We start from the raw sequence: 16,757 nt of genomic DNA on the forward strand, positions 1-16,757 counted from the left end.
AGCATCAAGTGTGGGCAGTAAATATAAAGGTATATATGATACGACCCAAGTAGGAATCTGGACCGTTCGCGAATGGGCTAGCCCATTTGCGAATTCTCATACGGGCTGACCATTTGGAATCCTCTAGCCCGTATAAGAATACGAGGTGAACAGAGTAGGAATTCAGACCGTTCGCGAATAGACTAGCCCGTTCGCGAATGCGGTCAAAATTTAAAAACTTAAATTTAAAAACTATCAATAATGCGTAACTTTATAAAGTAATTTGGTTTTTCTTACCGACCTCGCCACTCTTGCGAAAGGACACAAACACACAAAACAACCGTACACAAGCATACAAACACAGTTACACAACAGACAAAAACGGACACACGGACACATGCGTGCACAATTCCAGCGTGTTTTTCTGTGCACGATTCCAGTGTGTTTTGTTTGCACATTGCTAGTGCATTCGTGCGTGCACAATCCATTGTACTTTTGTGTGCATGCAATTCCGGTGTCTTTTTGTAGCGAGTGTAAATTTGTCCAATTCAGCTTGCTAGAAAATTCGCAAACGGTATGGCAAGTCCGGGGGGGGAACCATTCGCGAATGGGCTAGCTAGCCCACATGCGAATGCGGTGTAAACCAATGTTTAGTTTGTTAGTGGTTATGTGCGATAGGGACAGTAGACTTGCTTAGTTGTGTTGTATGTAGATTTCAATGTTGAAAACACATGTGTTGACAGACAGGCAAACAGACATACACACACATACATACATACATACAGTCATAAATTAACTACTGGACTTGGCCTAGAATGTCAAAGTCAAATAATCTATCTAAATCACCATGATTAAGTGACAGTTTTGCTGATTTTAGTCACTTATGCTTGGACCTTTTAGTTTCAAGCTAGCTGATTGTTAAAGTAGACTTCAATGTTGCCAATATATCATTGACAGACAGACAGACAGATACTTTATTCTCATATAGACGCTGCTTGTACATACGCTAGGAATTTGTGAAAGCAAACCAGTCCTTGCAAAGTCAAAGATTAACTAATGGACTTGGCCTCGAATGACAAACAGACAGACAGATAGACAGACAGGCAGACAGACAGACATCTCAACTAGACAACACACATAACTCAATCATTGCTCAGCTCTCAAACTGACAGAGAGACAGAGAGACAAACAGACAGACAGACAGATTAGTAGATGTCAATGTTCTAAATATACAACTGACAGACAGACAGACAGACAGACAGACAGATATAATGACATACATACATACAGACAAACAGACAAACAGACAGACAAACAGACTAACTTCATTTATGAAAATACATGATTATGACAGAAAGATAGACAGACAGTCAGACAGACAGATACTTTATTCTCATATACACTCTACTTGTATACATATGCTAGAAACTTGTAAAAGCAAACAAACCCTAGATAAACTAATGGACAAACAGACAGACAGACAGATAAACAGACAGACAGACAGATATACATACATACATACATACATACATACATACAGACAGACAGACAGACAGACAGACAGACATCTAAACTAGACAATACACACGACTCAATCATTGTTAGTTCTGTCTCTTTGTGCACTCTCGACGGTGCCAAGTTGGTTGTTGGGAAATTTGGCCGCACTCGCCACACCGTTTGAAGATGAACTAACGCAGTCCAGGTGATACCAGTTCTCACTGTCATCACACTGGACCATTTGCTTCCCAGGAAGGTGCAAGTAGCACAGACAATGGATGCTGATTGCCGTCTTTACTTCAGTAGATCTTGTTGTACGGCTAACTTGAGGAAAGCAAGTGAGAGTACCTGACTGAAAACAGAAGTGCAGGTGTTTTCTTAGAGAACGCTCAGAGAAAGATACAGTACTGGGATCAATTCCATGACACAATGCTGTAGCAAAAGCCACAGCAAAGGGGCCACAGTTTCCCTCCCCAAGTAACTGCTGCTGCACTGCTTTGATGGCTACATCAATTTTGCCATCCTTGTCAGCCAGAAGCCTGTAAATATCAACAAGCTGCCTACGAAGGGCACGTCCTAGATGACAGACTGTCATATACGTATACATGGGCACAGCTTTCTATAACTCCTGCAGTGGAGGTGAGCCAATGATGCCGTTCGTTGTTGTGTATCTGAACGGCACCGTTTGTGGCTGCTGTAAATCCCCCAGGAGACATTCCCACCAGAGGAGAATTTAGTCCATCAATTGTAGGAAACTGATCCCTTAGAAGACGTTGTGCAGCTGAAATGTGTGTGTCATAGAGCCATTGCCCACCTAGCAACCTCAGTTCATCTCCTCTGTCAAGCTGAAGATGAGGTAACCAATCGTTGTTCTTTGCTGGGCGTTCGTGTTTGACATTCAAGTCCATGATAATAATCTCAGTCTCTTCTTTCTTGTCTTCCGACGTTGCAGCACATCCGACCACGATGGCACTTGGGGGAGCACAGTTTCTTATTTGCCCGGCAGCTACATTTCTTCACAACGGTACAACTATTGTTGCACTTACAGTCACTGGTCGATAACGCGTTTGATGGCTTGATGGCTTTGTTGATGGCTTTGTTGATGTTGATGGCTTTGTTGATGGCTTTGTTGGTTGCTTTAAACTAGCAAGATTCATACATTTTACTCCACGGTGGCACTTGCTGTGGCACACAGTACCATTATGAAGGCATGGACACTGTCTTCCTGTCACACATCCCTTTCTACATTTGCAACGTCTTGCAGGCAACCCTCCACGCTTCTGTCTAGCCAATCTCACCGCTTCCCTTAAAGATATCTTTCGGTCATTCTCCCAGTTAGACGTACTGAGATCCTCAATCTTGCCTAGAAATACCTCTAGATTGTTATCATCATACAATCTCTCCAAGACTCCGTACTTTGACCTGTTTTGATAGGATATAAATAATCAATTTATGGAAGACAAGGGAGAAGCCACTACATGTACCTGAGACGGTAGCTGATTCTCTTTGTCCCTCGGATTTCAACCACTACTGCAAGAAGACGTGGGAGATCCGTTGACATCCTGTCTTGTTGGGGAATTCTAACAGTGACATAGTCACCCACTGCATATGGTTGTAGTTTCGCTCGTTTGCTTTTGGAATACTTGTACATTTGCTTCTCTGCTGATTTGATGTAATTATCTAACGCTCTCTTTCTTCTTTGTATGTGTTGTCTACTTGTTCCTAACAAGCCACCTGCATTAGAAAAAGACACACTTTGCTGCTGCTATCATTGAAGGGTGTATACAGACCATAAATGTATGTATGTACATATGTATTACGTATGTATATTTCATACCTGTTGATCCTTCTGAAGTCTCTATATAATCATTGCCATTGCCTAATTGATTTATAAGAGTAAGGTTAATTACTGGCAACATTAAATATAGTTTTTGTACACGTAGAAACTTCATCCATCTCCACAAAGCGTTTCTCAGAAAAATCAATGCCATCATCTAACATCATATACGTGTACAATAATTAGAAGAACATTGTGTAACTGCATCATTAACCATCAGCCAATGAAGAAGTATCTCCTACTGTCTCTATGTCATCATTGTCATTGTCATTGTCTGGAGGAGAGGCGATGGTGGCATTGCCAAATTGACAAGTTATGTCAGCTAGCAGCAATACATAGTAACAGTTAGGTTATCTAGTTTGTGTCAACGTTTCAATATTCACACACACGCACGCATGCACACAGACACACGCACGCACGCACACACACACACACACACACACACACACACACGCACGCACACAGACACACACGCACGCATGCACACAGACACACGCGCACACACACACACACACACACACATGCACGCACGCATGCACACAGACACACGCACGCACACACACAGACACACGCACACACACACACACACACACACACACACACACACACACACACACACACAACGCACACACACAACTTATAATATACCTCTACAAACTCTGGCCATCTCCACATCATCTTCATCTCCTTTATCAGAATAATCATTGCCATCTAACACCAATATACAAGTAAAATTGGAAGCTTATTATGAAACGTTTTAACACACACACACACACACACACACACACACACACACACACACACACACACACACACACACACACACACACACACACACACACACACACACACACACACACACACACACACACACACACACACACACACACACACACACACTGATTATACATGTAGAAACTGTGTGATCCTCCACATGACCATCTCCTTCATCAGGGGAATCGTTGCCATATTCTAACACCAAGATACAAGTAAAATAATTGGAAAAGTATTAGGGTAACTGCATCATTGTACCGTCAGTCAATGTAGGAATATCTTTTAGAACCTTCAGCAAATCCTCTTCTTCAGGTTGAACATCTTTATGGGAACCAGGAAACACACCATCTGTTGGGGGCTGTCCAAAAACAACGTCATAAGGCGCCACATTGATTGCACTATGGATTTGTGTGTTCATAGCATCTGTGTACAAGAATACAAATCTAAAACATAATCTGTGATGCAACGTCAGTAGCACAAGTACATTGCACTAGGGAAAGATATTTGGTCCATCCCGTTCCTGGATACTCTGCACGACGGACAGCAAGCATATGTTGTACAGTTCTATGGGCCTGTTCGACAAGGCCTTGAGATTGAGGATGGCGTGGACGACCTGTCACAATTTTGCAATCTCCTGGCCATAATCTAACAACTTTTCGAATGATCTGTAGCAAGAAAATAAAAGAACAAGAGTAATAAATTTTTGGTCGAGACTTTAGGTAATGTTCTTACCTTATTGCAAAATTCTTTCCCATTGTCATGCTGTAATATCAGTGGGAGACCAACAACACTGAAGACATTTTTAATAAGACATCTGGCCACTTCCACTGACTTCTTCCTATGCTGAGGCCACAGGAAATTGAATTTGGTAAAATGGTCAATATAATGACCGATATATTTGAAGTCTCCATCAGGGTCTACTGTCACATCAATAAGATCTATCTGGCCTCTTCGCATGAAACCTGGTGAAATAATCGGCTTGACAGTAGCTACTGACATTTGTGGCGTTTTACATGCGCAGATAACGCATGTCTTCACAAATTGTTGAACTGCAAGTCTCGGGATGCCAAAATACTGCTTTTGAACCTAAGGTAGACACAATCTCTGAAACACCATCCATCCACCCGCCCATCCGCCCGCCCATCCGCCCGCCCATCCGCCCGCCCATCCGCCCGCCCATCCGCCCGCCCATCCGCCCGCCCATCCGCCCGCCCATCCGCCCGCCCATCCGCCCGCCCATCCGCCCGCCCATCCGCCCGCCCATCCGCCCGCCCATCCGCCCGCCCATCCGCCCGCCCATCCGCCCGCCCATCCGCCCGCCCATCCGCCCGCCCATCCGCCCGCCCATCCGCCCGCCCATCCGCCCGCCCATCCGCCCGCCCATCCGCCCGCCCATCCGCCCGCCCATCCGCCCGCCCATCCGCCCGCCCATCCGCCCGCCCATCCGCCCGCCCATCCGCCCGCCCATCCGCCCATCCGCCCATCCATCCATCCGCCCGCCCGCCCGCCTTTTCAACAGCGAATAACTGTTGAAAAAATGTACTATTGACGAGTGCAGCTACACATGAGGGAGTGGTCAGTGTGAAGGATCGTTTAGGAGAACTGTGTTAATTGTGACGAAAGGCTGCTGCCTTCACTGCACACAAAGCTGCCGTCATCATGGGTGACTGTAGAAGACAAGTTGATTACACCACAACCTCACACGTCTGTCCCCATTACAGATGTTTCTTATGCAATGCAACTGTGTGTAGAGCACGGACTGACAGAAGAAAGCTGTCGTGAGTTGCTAAACTACCTGAACCAGGTAGGAAGCATTCTGTATTACTCTCATCACCCGACTTTAGTAGAAGTTCTCTTTCCTGTACCACCATTTGTGGTCACTTAATTTACTTAAGGCTGTTTTCAGACATGATCACGAATCTTTAGAATATGACCATCGTTTCAGAAGTGTTAATATCAGTCGTGATCAGTTTGAAAACATGCACAATGACCTTGTTTCTAATGGCATTGCTAGGATATCTATGCTGCTGGTGCTGTGGAGTGAGTTCCTCCTTACTGAAGATTGTTATGTTGACGTGTTTATTAAGCTTTTCCTTGCTCTCGACTTTGGTTATCTAACTGGCTCATCAGATAATGTAGTTCAGGAACTGGGAGACACTTTGGGGAGACGTCAGATCACTTTAACTTCACCGCTTAGCACCAACACGACATCATATTCATCTGGTCAAGTGATAGAGGAAAATCGTCATCAAGAGCAAACAGACAGTTGCAAAGAAATAATTTTTCAGCTAAAACAACATAATGTTGGCTTGCTGTTGCCATGGTTACTAAACGATGAGGAACCAGAGGATGTTGGTAAACTTTGGACTTCAGATATACCACATGGAGTCATGCAAGTTTCTGTCAAATACTCATTTGCATATGATCGTCCATTGGGCTTGTTTGAACGACTGTCTGCTCGTTGCCATCGTCACTCCAATTATATTTGTCACTGGAGCAGTGGACTGCTGATGTGTTATGGTGCAGTGACTGTGCATTTCGATTGCAGCAAGAATATTTCACCTGGCTTTATATGTCTCAGTGGTAGAGTAGTCAAGTCACATCACAGTGTTGGCAGATTGTGGCATGCTCTTCTTCGTTGTGTGTCAGATATGGAGGATCTTCTTCAGTCTGTTCCTGGTGTTCTCCCTGATAGATTCATCTACAGTGGAAGTTCTTCTAGCACAAGTAGGAAGTCTCCCCTCAGCCGAGCTAAACAGTTTGTTCCAAATGAAAGGTGGGGATCATTTGCAGTAGATGCTACAGCAGGAAGACACAGTGCAGAGATGGCAAAACATATCAATGCAGTACAACAGGGTAAATAACAACCGTGAATCCTGTCTTCACATAGAATGTGTGTTTATATATGTGTATTTGTGTATTTATTTAGTGTGTCCAAGTGTACAGGTAGGTGTTCCTCTCTGTCACGTTTTGTCTTCAGAAAGTGCAACTCCAGTAAATCAAATGGACCTCCACAAGATAGCAGCAGATGTTGGAGAGTTCTGGCCTAACCTAACAAGTATCATATTTGGTTCTGACCAGTCTACGTTATCAAAGCTACAGCAAAACATTTCTGACTCCAGTGTTGTCCAGCCACCAGCATTCCGCATATTAAGTGAGTGGTTAGAGTCACGAGACAACCAACTGATGGTATGTGAATTGTATGATGCTCTACTTGTTGCTCGCATTCCATCTGAACCTCAAAAGCATTTGAGTTACTTGATTTTACCTGATGCAGCATCTGGACTACAAAACACTGAGAAGACGGCTCCACCTGGTGACTCTGACAGAGTCACTCCACTCATCAAAGAAATAGTAGCTGAAAACGTTAGACATCGTTGGCATGAACTAGGTATATACCTTGGTGTTTCAGAAGGAGTCCTAAGGGAATGTGACCAACCAATTTTCAAGTTGAAAGAGAAATTACATAAAGTTTTGTCAGCCTGGACAGATCAAACCCAACATGCTACAGTTCAGCAGTTGTTGGTTGCTTGTGATAAAGCTGGAGTGGGAGGAATAGTCAGGAGAGAGATTGAATCTAAGCTTAGCACAAACTGATTGGAACTTGAGTCATACAGAGTGATATATAGTGGACATAACAATTGTTGTTTGCTCTGTAAACAAAGAAGTAATGATCTATATGTGGACGGGAAAAGGAAAATATGAGAAAGGAGACAACACACTTTGCTTGCTACGAACCAACAGCCTTATTGCTGTGTGCAGCTACAATATATGTAGAAGATTATCATCCAGAAGAAAATATCATCAGAAAGTAACAAAATTTTGATGACAGTGGATTGTTTGTGAACAAGATGGTTATTGATAGGATGACACAACTGATTGAAATTACACACAAAGCAATGATGTAACTGCCCGAGAACAAGGTAACATTATTGAGTTGGATGACATACTGTTGGTGCATCTGTTGAGTCAAATGTGTGTGCATGAGTGAGTGGAAAGAAAACAATTGTAGAGCAACACAAATACAGACAGGCACACAAAAACAGAGACATACAACTGAGCACAAAACAGTCACAAGATAGTTAGAACATAAATTGACCACTTATAAGTGTCTCTTGACTCACATATTATTCAGTATATCAAATACACACCAATGAGACGTTGATTGTGTCTGTAGGTTCACTTCAACTTGATCATCTCTGATATTTCATCATTGACTGGATGTGGCAGGATGTCAAGCAGCCACCAATACGTTCATTTATGTCGACTTGTACAGCATGATATCATACCACGAGTGAAGGACAGACACACAAACCTCAGCCTCTTCTTACAAGATGAACACTCATTAGAATGGAAGTTATTGTACAAATAGTGTACATAGAAGATACAGTAAAGACAAAAGTTTAGTTGTTTTGTATTGAACTGCTGATAGCTATTGGAAATTGAATCTCAGCTTCACCAGATAACGCATCTTGATCTACAAGAAAACACTGTGTCACCCTCATGTGTCTATTGAAGTAAATATTTGCATTTAATGTTTCTAATTATTTATGTATTTAATTAATTAATTAAATAAATTATTAATTATTAATTTTGTAATATTTTATCTCCAATATCAACAATCCTGTAAACATGGAAACATGTTAAATTGAGGACACACGTCTTAGTTAACCATGACAGACACAAACAAACTCATGCCTGTTGTCCATATCAGACACAGTGTGCACATGTATGTATGCATCAGGATTCTAGTCGACCAACTCTCACTTTAGTGACTACACAACAAATTACTATACTAATTATATTATTTTGTATTATATTAAATATCAATAATAATTAATTATATTATAGGTATTAGTTACTAATTAATCATTATTTGTTTTATTGATAGATGAAGTTATGTATTACATTCGTGCATCTTACCTGCTTCACATCATATATGACGTACTGTATGACAAAAATACAAATGTTAGTCTGTTGACCATGGCTGAGAGGTGCGTAGAACAGTTGACTCACTGTTGTAGTTCAGTGTGTAGCGGTGTGGGTTAAGTACTTTGGTATCACAAGTTGGACCGAGAGAAACGACACAACCATCAGACCTGCACAAATATAAATTTGTATGTATGTGTGTCTGTCTGTCTGTCTGTCTATCTGTCTGTCTATCCGTCTGTCTGTCTATCTGTCCATCTGTCTATCCATCTATCTGTCTGTCCATCTATCTGTCTGTCCATCTGTCTATCTGTCTGTCTGTCTATCTATCTGTCCATCCATCTGTCTCAATCTGTTCAATCTGTCTCCTCACATTGTATGTATATTCCGGTGCAATCCTTCCTTTCCCCATAACACTCTGCTTTCCACGAGGCAGCTGATCTGCTTCGTAATCTGCAGCTAACAAATCATTCGTTGTCCCCAATGATACCTACACCACACAGCCATCAATCACACCAACAATCTACAAACAACGACGACGCTAAACAAACATCACAAAGTAGAAGAAGACCGACGTTTTTCGAGCGAGTAGCAAAACAATAGTTTGCACTCTTCGAACAGATATCAGCAAAATAGACACCTTTTCCAAACTGAAACAAAAACATACAAAAATCACACATTAAAATATCATAAACAGCTGATGTAATACCATGTAGCCTGTGACTGGTCTTCTGGGGGTGCAATCTTGAGACCTTCACTCAGAATGCCAACCCAATTGGTCAGCCTATAGAGCCATTCCATAAGAGCTGCCTGATATGATGGATGTTTGTGCAATGAGTGATAGAAGGATGTTGTGACTGTGTTGTGTGGTTACCTGTTGCCGATGTCGGTGAACGTCGACTTCTTGTCGATAGAGAAAACGTCGAGGACATCCAGAGTGTATTGATTGTGAGTCTTGGCGTGTGTTGTTTTAACGTAACGCTCAACAAGCTAAACACATAAACACATTTGTTTGCACTTTGTCTGTTCGTCTGTCTGTCTGTCTGTCTGTCTGTCTGTCAGTACTCATTAGCAATAGTCTCGGACTACAAGTAGAACATTTCATTTTAACAATAACTGTTTGTAGTAGTGAAGATTGTTGACAATAAACTTGATTCTGTCTGTCTGTCTGTCTGTCTGTCTGTCTGTCTGTCTGTCTGTCTGTCCATATATTTCAAACATGGAACTATTATACATCACTGCAAAGTACATAACTATAACTAAAGTCCAACACTAGTAACAACATAAAACTTGCAAACTACATACGAGAGGCTAGACTCTAGAGCTAGGCACAAGATACGCAAGTCAGACGATCACATGCACGTGACTAGCAACGCCCTTCAAGGTATTGGTCACGTGCGGGAATTACACGTGTACATACTTAATTAATTAGATAGCAATCCTTGTTCTATGTCCATAAATGCTCTCTAGCTCCTATTTCCTGCAGAAATCAACGACATCACGTAGCCTGGTAAAGAATGAGACTGTGAATACATTTAAATCTAGATGAATCACAGCGTGTTGACTGGTTAAGAAACTTACCAGTGTCTTTAGAGTTTCAGCAAGTGCATGGCCATTCAGACCTATAAAACTCAGCACACCTCTTAGTAAATTTGGCTCACAACAGCCTCCGTCTGCATGAAATTTGGCATTGTGAGTGATAGCTAACGATTGTTTGTGCATGATAGTTTATGTTTGAACATGCAACTGTCAATGATAATTCTAAGAGAAATGTAGGAGTAAATAGTTGCTAGGTCTACACTACTGGCAGAGGTTGCAGTAAGATAACAGGCTGCTCTCTTGCCACTTCAGTTGATTTTGTGCACCTAAGCAATAGCAAGAAATGCAGCATTGTCATATTTAATTGTTACTATTTTGATTTTATTTTAATTATTGCTAGTACTTTATTATTTATTTATTTATTTTTTAATTTTTATATATTTGAGTTGTGATAGTGTGGTGTTGTTAATTAAATTGAAGAGTAACTTGCAGCCTGTTGTTGGCAAAACAATGAGAAATAGAAAGAGCATGTGTGTAGCATGTAGTGAAAACTGAGGGTCGATTGAACTTGTCATTAAAGATGTAAGAAGGGTTTACGTGTACACGTTACCTATAGCTACAAATCATTGAATTTGTTTGTTTGGTGTTGGACAACAATTTGGTTGTTGGTTGTCAGGCTACGTGATGTCGTTGATTTCTGCAGGAAATAGGAGCTAGAGAGCATTTATGGACATAGAACAAGGATTGCTATCTAATTAATTAAGTATGTACACGTGTAATTCCCGCACGTGACCAATACCTTGAAGGGCGTTGCTAGTCACGTGCATGTGATCGTTAGACCTACATGGCAGTGCCACGAATTGAAACTGGACATGGAAGGTCAACGAGTAAAACAAGCTGCGATTGTAGAATTGCACCACAGCTTATAATTGGCCTGGCGAGGCGATCTAAAATCTTTGCCTTTTTTGGTAAAGACGGGGCTAAAGTCCCGTACAAACGTAGGTAGCAACCGCGTGTACTGAAGCGTTTGTGCTTTACGTGAGCGTATCGTTTGGCAGCTGCATTTGGTTTTGCTTTTGGTGTAGAGGATTCCTTCGTATCACTTGTTATACAGATGGCTATACGAATTGATCCAAAATGGGATAGTCGGTTGAAACCAAAGCTTGTGAAAGTTGCTGAGATGTTGTCTCCACGTCGGAATCGGCTTCCTGCGCGACTTTTTAGTGAGAACCTCATCAATGAAGATGAACTCGAGCGTTTCACCAACTCAGATAAGTTAGATACTGACTTGGCCCTAGAAATTTTGTTTGTGCTACGTAAAGAAGTTGAAGGATCGTTTGACAAATTTTGCGATGTACTGCTGGAGGTTAAAGATGAAACATTAAATGGTGTAGAGAAGTCTCTTCGACCAGATCGTCAAACCAGCATTGAAGGTAAGCATTTATTGTAGGAAACAATTCAAACCATGCAGTTTGCACGTGTAGGGGCATGTCTGACGTTTTGACATCAAGCTGCATGGGATGTGCCAATTTATACTAGAGATGGTGGTTTTGTCTTTGTGAGTGTTTGCTGCAGCAGCAGTGTGTAGCTACAAGAAAGATCAGAGAGAGGTGGTTTGTTCTAATAAGCTATAGACTACATGCAGTGCAACTTAGATTGGCATGGTGTCCTTCAGAAAGAAATGTGTACTGTTTTAGTAGCCCATGCATAACTATTTTAAGTTGTGTAAGTTGTGTATGGGCTGATGTTGTAATGGATTATGTTATTGCAATCAGTTATTGTAACTGAACAGTCAGTTTGACATTAAATTGCTGAAAACAGATTTTCTAATTTGTCACACATTCCAGATGGTGTGGTAGCTAGTATTGCCTGTCCACAGGAGACATCATAAGTATCACATTACTAAATACCGCTCAGGAGGTCCAAACTAAATTTAGAATAAACATAACATACTGTGAGTAGAATAGAATTTAGAATGCATAGTCATCAAGCTGTGGTCAGATGATGTCTTAAACATCTTTGAAAGCTGAACAGATGTGTACTAGGAAGGCCATTTCAGTTGGTAACGTTTAATTCAATTTACAAATGGCATTCACCTGATGACACAATATGCATTTTATCTGGTCAAAGAGCATATCAGATTGCATGTTGCTTTTGTAGGTGGAGCCTAAACTATCTCAAATCCACATCCAAAAGCTCACACAGAGTATTTAATTACACCAATGAGCGCTTTCACACACAGAGTTAACTCAGGTTAGGATAGAGTTATGATAACCCTACTCCACCCAACTTGCGTTCACGCGTAGAACACGGGTAATTAGTATATGCAGTAGAGTAGAGCGAATACATCGATTGCTTGAAGTTTCTGCTTGAGAATAGGAAAGCAATATAGGTGATATCGAAACACCAGAAGGAGAAGCCATTTGTAATTTGGCGCGATGGATTCTAGGGCGTTTTTGCATATATTAGGGCATGTCTTCACTCCACTCTAACTCCGTCTAACCATACTTAACCCTCAGTCTTAACCCTCAGTCTTAACCCTCAGTCTTAACCCTCAGTCTTAACCCTCAGTCTTAACCCTCAGTCTTAACCCTCAGTCTTAACCCGGATTAATAACTTGGGTTTACTAAACTCGCCTTCACACGACTGGGATAATTGGAGTCTAACCCAAAGTTAACCTGATTTAACTCAAGTTAACCCTGTGTGTGAAAGCGCTCAAACAACCACCTCTCCACGTGTAGTTGAACCATATCAATTTTATCTGGGTAAATGGCTGGGATGTTGATACTAGAATCTCTGGGTGATGATTGTGTGAACAGGGGCGCGTTTCTTTATTCTCCACCGACTTATCCGGTTGAGGTGGTGGACCTCCACCGGATTAGCTGGATGTATTCCGGTGGAGGCGGATTAGTGTGGAATAAAGAAACGTGCCGGTGGAGGTGAGCATGCGCATTCGGCTAATATTGCGAAATGGATCTGTTCTTGTCCTACGTGCATGGCTATTGTTGCATTTGCAGCTTCCCTGTTCACTGACTTATTGGACGACACCGAGATGTTGCTTTTGCTTCTAACTGGTATCTTTCATTGTGTGGCTTTGATTCTGTGTAGCAGTGAGCATGCGCAGTGATCTACCTCCACCGGACCTCCACCAGCTCAACCAGCGAAAGGCGGTTGAGCTGGTGGAGCTGGTGGAGCTCCACCAGCTCCACCGGTGGAGAAAAAAGAAACGCGCAGGAACTCCACCACCTAATCCGGATTAGACGGTGGAGGCTAAAGAAACGCGCCCCAGACTTGAACTTAATAATATGCATTCACAAGTCTTTCTTATCGCATTTTGTTATGTTTAGAGTCTGCTTTTAGTAATGATACATTACCTAGAGTGGAGGAGGGTTCTTGACTAGCCAACGTTGCTGACATTCCATCTTTACCACAACAGCATTTAAGTGATACCATGTCACCTCATGCAGCACCTGGATTAGAAAAATCTAAAGAGATAGACAGCTGCATGTGGTGAGACAAGTTGAGGTGACTCTGGACGCGTTTGATTTGCAGTTCTAGAGCTGAAAATGAGGAACTGTTGGAACTGACAGAATCAGAACTAAATCGAATGAAAAATCTGCTTTGTGAACTGGAACTGCTATCGGAAACAATGTCAACGCCTACTAGGGCTGCATCAGCTGCCGATCCATCGACTACCAGAGCGACTTCAGCTAACAGTGCCTCTTGTTGCAATTGACCTTGTGCTGGATGCAAACCTTCCGCAAACAGCGATAGAGTGCACAAAAATATCAGTACATTGTACAGCTGTCTGCAATAGTGCGCTTTTACTCTTCCAGGAATTTTTCAGAAAAGAGGCATGTTAGTCGTAGCTTCAAACTTCCAGACCAGAGAGCGCATCATCAGTTCTAGCAGTTCCAGGTTGTGGACAGAACTGTCGGAATCAGTCGGAACAGTTCTGGAACTAACTCGAACGCGAGTTCTAGCAGTTCTGGCAGTTCTGGAGCTGCCGGAACTGCCGGGAACTGCAAATCAAACGCATCCTCTGAGATGGTCACTCCACTAATTAAAGAGAAAGTAGCCGAAGTTGGTTTAGGGTGTTGACTAGCCTCGAAGTTCCAGACCGTCTCCCAAAAGTTCCAGACCGTCTCCCACTTTCTCATTTTGTTTGGGAGACGGTCTTGAACTTCGAGGCTAGGTGGTGGCATGAAATTGGTATTACCTTGGAGTTTTATAAGCATGCTGATTGAATGTAAATGACAGTTGTACACATTTTGCCTTGGACAAATGAAAACAGACGTTGTACCTTTGAGCAGTTTTTGTCTGCTTGTGATGAAGCTAAGGTGGGAGGAACAGTGAGGAGAGCATTGGACAGTGACACAACACATTGACGGAATATACTTTATTTTAGTTACAGAAATTTGATAGAGAAACAATCGATTAGTTTTTGGAGTTAATTAATTGGATTTATGTCCCCTCTGGAGAGATCGACTCCTGCATGCAACTAAGCTGTTTTGGTGTACCAGAGAGCAGAGCTTAGAGAGCAGATTATGTTTGGTTTTTAGTAACTGTTACAAGGTGTAGTTTTGCATGGCCTAGGGTTGTAATCAGGTGTGATTACTGAACAGTCGGTTTGGCATTATAGATAGCTGAATGTATTAATATGCATTATTAAAGTCTAGCTTTCTCACTAGATTTCTGTTATGTTTAGAGTTTGTTCCTAGTGGCAGCACGTCTGCGCAGAGAAAAGCAGTATATTTTTTTGTGAATAAAGAGTTACAAGAAGACTTCAATGAGCAGTCAGACTATTGGAAAAGACTAAAGGAGTGCTTGTCTTATGCATTTGGAATTCCAGAAAAAAGCATTAAGTACTATCGAACAGCTTCTCCATGGGATTTCCCGAAAGAAAAGATTTATGTTGTCCATGTTGCTACCAAGGCTTTGGTTACAGTTCTTGTCAAGGGAATTGAAAAAGATGACATTGAAGAACACCAGGGCGTTGTAATTGATGTCCTATCTGCAAGTAGTAAATGCAACGAATCAGATATACAAATTTCACTATTTCGGGCTAAGAGTTGCAAACTGGTTGTTTTGCTACCAGGATTGGCAATGCTGCGTCTCATGATTGCTTTCTTCAGTCAACAAACCAGCTCATTGTTTCTTCAGAAACTTGCAAGAGTTTTGCCTGAATCAGCATATGAAGTCAGCTTTGGGTTTGCCTCACTTCCAGATTATCCAGCAAAATTACCAAAATTGCACGCAATGCCAAAATTGGGAGACAAAACTCGACAATTTATTGGACATCGACAAAAAGGTAACATTGACAGTTTTCTAAATTATAAGAATTAGAGACAATCCATGAGAGGGTGTCGTGAAACTTGTAACAGCTAGTAACGTTATTGTCATTTGGATTTTGAGTATGGTTTATTTCAGGTCTATTTTCAACATACATTTTTATTATTTTAACTTTAATAACAACATTGAACATGCCCATGATTACCATGATACACAGCATTTCATCATGAGTTTGGATCAGGATCAGGAGGGACTCACAGTAGGGGCTAAGACTTCATCAAATTCTAACATTGGACACTGTCCAGAGTGCCAAGACTACATATCAGATGTAAACAAGATTTAGAGTGCTGGACCAGGTACTCTACAGTGATAAACACCATCCAGAGTGTTGGATATCAAATCCATTGACTTGTAATCCAGAGTACGGGCACTGGTCCACACACAGCCTTGGTTTCTTACATACTACTTGAGATGCTAAGCTTCAGTTTTCTTGTAGAACATGTCCAATCTGTAGGGTTGATCTTGTGTGTTGGCTGATACGTCACATTGCCTAGTAACGGACCCAGATGCAACTCATCAAGCAAGAGGATACCAAGATGAGGCACTGTGAGCAGAGGTGGCTGCCAGTTTGTCAGATACTTTCATGAGTGCATTTAGTAAGGTGCATATGTACTTTAGTAGCAGTTCTTGCACTCACAATCCCACATCTAAATAAGCCATAGAGTCATCCTGGTGGCAGTACTGTGACTATAAAATTGTGAATTTGTTCTACTATTTATGATTTGTTATTTTGTTATATTAACTTATTAATTTAAAATGGCTTGAAATATATATCACACTTTAGAATTGATCTGATGTGTCATTGTATGATTGATATAGCAAGTTAGTCATTTTGACTGCTTAGTGTAGG

The 16,757-nt window shown here is 41.7% G+C and overlaps 2 long non-coding RNA genes and 1 pseudogene across 2 annotated transcripts; 2 read left to right on the top strand and 1 right to left on the bottom strand.

Annotated features, from left to right (window-relative positions):
- Positions 1-2,030: 2,030 nt before the first annotated feature.
- Positions 2,031-2,716, top strand: LOC134187400 (uncharacterized). The gene is made up of 3 exons (XR_009971097.1): positions 2,031-2,115; positions 2,186-2,332; positions 2,429-2,716. It is a non-coding gene; the product is annotated as an uncharacterized LOC134187400 (long non-coding RNA).
- A 5,026-nt stretch (positions 2,717-7,742) lies between these two features.
- On the top strand, positions 7,743-8,455 carry LOC134187300 (uncharacterized). Its single transcript, XR_009971070.1, has 3 exons — positions 7,743-7,898; positions 7,953-8,010; positions 8,265-8,455. It is a non-coding gene; the product is annotated as an uncharacterized LOC134187300 (long non-coding RNA).
- Positions 8,456-9,075: 620 nt separating this feature from the next.
- LOC134187258 (poly [ADP-ribose] polymerase 2-like) lies at positions 9,076-10,738 on the bottom strand (annotated as a pseudogene).
- Between the last annotated feature and the right edge of the window lie 6,019 nt (positions 10,739-16,757).

The sequence above is a fragment of the Corticium candelabrum genome, chromosome 11 (assembly GCF_963422355.1).
Source record: "Corticium candelabrum chromosome 11, ooCorCand1.1, whole genome shotgun sequence".
Taxonomy (NCBI): domain Eukaryota; kingdom Metazoa; phylum Porifera; class Homoscleromorpha; order Homosclerophorida; family Plakinidae; genus Corticium; species Corticium candelabrum.